At 54.1% G+C, this 5,172-nt stretch overlaps 1 pseudogene; it reads right to left on the bottom strand.

Annotated features, from left to right (window-relative positions):
* Positions 1 to 3,664: 3,664 nt before the first annotated feature.
* On the bottom strand, positions 3,665 to 4,519 carry LOC120840921 (annotated as a pseudogene).
* Positions 4,520 to 5,172: the final 653 nt, after the last annotated feature.

Below are 5,172 nucleotides of genomic sequence, written 5' to 3'. Positions count from 1 at the left end.
CTTGTCTACTCTTAGATATTGTATTTTTTGTTATAGTGCCTTGAACGATGAGCAAGTGACGTTATGCTATAGTGCCTGCTTATTTTCTTCAGTTTCATATATCTCATTGCCAACTGTTCAATCTCTTTTTTGTTTAGTGTTCTCAGTGTATTTCTTTTTTTTGCATGCACGCTGCTTGTAGCTCCTGCTTTAGGGGGGCTTAGGACTAGTCAAGCTGCACACACAGCTTTTTTCCAAAGCCCCCACCAACACTGTACCTTTCTTGTTGGAAATAAACCTATTACTATTATATTATATGTATTCGGCGAGGAGGTTAATCAGCTGCCGTCGTTTCGGGTCCGGAAGCTTAGGGTCGATATCGAGTTGCGCTGGCGACGTACCGTCTTGCTGAGGTGGCGAGGATTCATCAGTAATGGCAGCGATTTCGGCGGAGTTTCGGAGTTCCTCGACGTGGCCAACGGCTGCACCTTTTGTGAGGTGTTGCGTTTCATTCCGGAAGTTCGTCACAAGGACCACAGTGCGCCCATCCTGAAGTTCAGCTACTCCTCGTGCGACGCCTATTCCACTTCCTAGAAACAACTGGAGGTTGCCTTCCAGAACAACTTCGCCGCGGGTAGCTGCATCGGTCACGACGGGTACGACAACACTTGATCGCGGTGGCAAGTTCACGTGGTCGGCAGTGACTCAAACGGCGTCTGATGCTGTTTGGGTTTTCTCTGAAGGCAGAAGAGGCTTGCGCAGCGTCAATCTGTTCTCACCAAGGTCGATGACGGCGCCATATGCACACAGGAAGTCCATGCCGAGAATGACGTCTCTGGAACAGTCTTGTAGAACGACGAACTTCACAGGGCACGTCTCACCGTGGATCTCGACCCGAGCAGTGCATCTCCCGACGGGTGTAATGAGGTGTCCTCCGGCGGTTTGTATTTGAGGTCCATCCCACAGCGTCATGACTTTTCGAAGGCGGCGGGAGAGCCTCCCACTCAAGACTGAGTAGTCTGCTCTTGTGTCCACAAGTGCCGATACGTCGTGGCCGTCGATTATAACGTCTAGGTTGCTGGATACCGATGCAGGGACGTCGTTGTGATCCGTAGCGTCGAGAGAGTGGGAGTCCTCGGTCGTTCTTGGACGCTCTTTACTACGGTCGTCTTCGGCAACGCCACCTCCAGGCTTTGTCGCACTTAGTTTTCCCGGCGACACAGAGGAGACACGCTTTCTCGGCGGGGTCGTGACGCTGGGGACGCTGAAGGTCGTGGCGATGGCGAGCGAGATTCACGGCGGAGAGACGGCACTGAAGAGGGCGAGCGTCGGAGGTACTCCTCAATATCGCGAGGGCGTTCGCCGTACCTCGGGCGTGGATCGTTCGGGTGGAAACATCGCAGCCCAAGTCGACGGTAGGGGCAGCTGCGGTAGATGTGGTCGGCTTCCCCACAGTGGTGGCAGAGCGGGCGTCGCGCTAAGACCTTCATGGCGATTTTATAGTCTACGTTTGTTAGGCTAATGGGACGGTAGGACTTAACAGACAACAGTCTCGCGGGATCATCACTTTTGGGGATTAATACTATATGCGTTTTCCGGAAGGATGGAGGCACTGCTTTTCTATCGTACGCCTCCGTTATCGTGCGGTGCAGGACCTCAGCCACATCAGCTCTGAAAGCCTTGTAGAAGGCGACACCTAAGCCGTCGGGACCGGGCGATTTCCTTGGAGTCAGTTCATCAATAGCCTTCTCTATATCTCTCACGCTAATCGGTGCCTCAAGGCCGGCTTTAATTTCATCATCTAATTTTGGTACGAGCGGCAAAAGGACGCTGGCAAATCCTTCTTCCACGTGTCTGCGGCGACCCAAAAGATCTTGGTAATATTCCACGAAAGCGCGTTCGAGGATCTTTTTATCGCGAGTCACCACGGCCTCATGCTCTAATTCTTTTATTTCATTTTGCGTCGCATATTTTTTCTCGTCCCCAAGTGAACGCTTCGTTGGCGTTTCACCCAACCACAGACGTTCGGCGCGGGCTCTTATCACGGCTCCTCTATATTTTTCGATATCGATAAGCTCCAGTTTACTTTTAACTTCTTTTATTTCCCTCGTAAACTTTCCGGGTTGTGCACATTCAACGCTTAAAAGGAAATCTAACTGACACTGTAGCTCTTTTTCTTTTTGCTTTTCCTGGCGGCGTAAGATACACGATCTTTCAATCGCGTTAATTTTGACTTCGTCTTTAAAGTGCTCCCACAGTTCAACAGCATTTCCCGACTCAGCTTCCAGCAATTTCGCAATGCTTTGTTTTACCCCGTCCATAAAGATCTCATTTCTCAGTAGCTTATCATTAAATTTCCACAATTCCCAGTTGAACTGCGATTTTGTTTCCTTTGATCCGATGGAAAAAATTACCAGGCTATGATCACTGAAAGAAACGTGTTTCACTTCGTAATTTTTGTATAGTGGAACCAGGGCTGCGGAGATATACGCTATGTCTAACCTCGCATGACTCTCGCGTTGGAAGTGGGTAAACTGGGGAAAATCTGCCTTCGACAAAACAAACCCGACGTCCTCTAGATTGCACTCCTGCACTAACGATTTCAAAAATAAAGCACTCTGGTCCCGAAGCGGCAGCTGTCGCGCCTTGTCTTCTATTGCGCAGACGCAGTTAAAATCACCCCCAAAAAAAAACAAATCTTTCACAGTTTAGGTAAAATTCAACGCGTTCGAAAAACGTTCTCCTATCACTCTCCCGGTTTGGCGCATAAACGCAGATAGCTCGCCACAGCAACCCCGAAAAAGAAAAATCACAAACAATCAAGCGACCTGATTCACAGACAATCACTGTTTCTTCTACAATTCCCAAAGAATTACGCAAAAACAGAGCACAACCTCCTGATGTAAGAACGGAGTGGCACACACATATATTGTATCGCGATCTGAAAGGTTGCACCATGCGGTCCGTTTGCTCTTCACCTTCCACCTTTGTCTCTTGGACAGCGACTACATCAAGGTCGTTTTCTAGGAATAGGCGGCTCAGCTGGTACTGCCGCCGCCTTGCTCCCAGGCCTCGCACGTTCAGCGTGGCGACGCGAAGCGCTGTCTAAAGGCTTACTGCCATCTAAAACTAGATCAAACGGGCCGCATGGTGCTCACCTCAAGTCGCGAAAAACCGGCGACAGACTCACAGTCCCGGTGTGCCGCCCGGTGGGTCCGACGAGAGGGTTCGCCGAAAGTTCGGTCCACAAAGCGGCGGCACGAGGACATCGTCCCCTCGGAGTCCTGTCGGTTTCCAGATCGAGAAGAGGAGCCCGACAAAAAAAAACAACAAAAAAACGGGGGCCTTTGCAACTACGGGGGCGGTGACGCCGGCGGTCGCCTCTCCGGAGGGATATGTTGGGCTTAGGCTTGATGCTTAACCGACGCACAGGAGCCGCTTTTCGGGGTGGTTCTTCGGGAAGGGCCGCACTTACGGTTAGACCTTCGTCGACGTCTTCACGAGCCCGCTTGGGGACTGAGCCGCTGGAGCCTGCCTCCTCGACGGTCATGGCTTCCGACTCCTCGCTGGGCGTCGCCGCCACAGCCGAAACTGCGGTCTCTGTGACACCTTTCGAAGCAGGGGTATCGCCCACAGGCTGCGCCTCAGGCTGACGGCGTCGCTCACCGTCGCTCCCGCTGTCGGCTCAGCCCCCGGTGGAAAGCTCGATGGGCGTCGCCTCTGTGGAAGGCTCGCCACCTTCGCCGCCGGCTGCTTCTTGGGACTCGACCACATCCATGAGTAGCTCGGACGTGTCCTCACTCCCCACGGGCCCCGTGACGCTAGCGTACGTCCTTACGCACTGGCTGTCTTCGTGGCCGAAGCGCCGACAGAGAGCACAACGCGGCACCCGACACTCTCGACGAATGTGGCCTTTCCCTCGGCACCGGAGGTACAGCGGCGCCCTCCCCGGTACAACCGCGAGCGCCAGGTCCCCAGCGACGCGCAGCTGATGAGGGAGGGAGTCCACGGTTAGTCCGCCCTTGAGCCTGATGGACACCGAGCGCGTCGTGGACCCCATGCCGGCGCACCCCTGTGCCCGCCACATGTCTCTGGCGACTTCCGTCACCTTTCCGTAGGGCGCCAAGGCCACTCGCACTTCGTCGTCCGGAACGTGGTGCAGCAGCCAGTGGAGCTTCAGCCACGTGTCCTGGTTGCTTGGGTCGACAACGACGCACAGTCCATCCTTGACTGTGAAGTCCCCGGCGGCGAGCAGTTTTTTCTTGCCCTCGACACTCTTGACAGTGACGGCCCAAACGTGAATGTACTGGTACGCCCCCAAGGCGACTACCTCGGGGAGCAGCGCCAGGCCAACCAGGGCGTCACGAAAATGTTCCAGACGGTATGGCCTCACGGTCATATCGGCGTGCAAAAAAGCAGTATTCAAAATTGTTGTACCTGATGGAAGCGTTGGCAGGATAACTTGGTAGTCCTATTCGGCAGAAGCCATGTTCCTGTTACCGCGGCCAACGGCCGCTGAACCCGCTCCGACGGAGCTCATGCTCACACGTCCTTTGGCTTCGAAATCACTCGGCCACGCACGCGGTCGCTCGCCGACGAGCGTGGCGTTATACTGCTGAAAGTGAAAGACGGCCGCGCGACACATCTAACAAGGCATTGCGCGTTGCCATGGCATCACTACGTCCTACATGCATCGTCTTAAAACCGTTCTCTCGAGTCTCGTTCCGACAGTTCCGTTTGACTGCGTTGGGGCTGCGAGAAACCAGGACATCCCTGCTGCTTACATCGCGTGCAAGGATGATTCCTTGAATTGGATTCCTCGCTTCATAAGAAGCACATATGTTCCGGTGACTCGCTTTCGGTTCTCAACGAAACGCAGTCAAACGCACTCAAACCCTGAACCGGCCTTAAAGGGCTGTTTATACTCCTGCGTAACGTCGACGGGCGCGCACGCCCAACCGCGTTGCGTGACGTTGCTGCGAAAGGAGAGTTTATACTCTGACGACAGGTGGAACGCCTCGCAACCTAACGCGCCCCGGCGCGCGCCAGGGAAGCTCACGTCGAGGTAAGGGCTGTTTATATTCCGACGTAACGTCGACGGGCGTGCACGCCCGACCGCTCTGCGTGACGTTGCTGCGAAAGGAGAGTTTATACACCGACGACAAGTGGAACGCCTCGCAACGTAACGCGCCT

Source organism: Ixodes scapularis, unplaced genomic scaffold (assembly GCF_016920785.2).
Source record: "Ixodes scapularis isolate PalLabHiFi unplaced genomic scaffold, ASM1692078v2 PGA_scaffold1__304_contigs__length_218370807, whole genome shotgun sequence".
Classification (NCBI taxonomy): domain Eukaryota; kingdom Metazoa; phylum Arthropoda; class Arachnida; order Ixodida; family Ixodidae; genus Ixodes; species Ixodes scapularis.
Note: the sequence above shows the minus strand (reverse complement) of the source record. Positions and strands in the feature narration are given on the sequence as shown.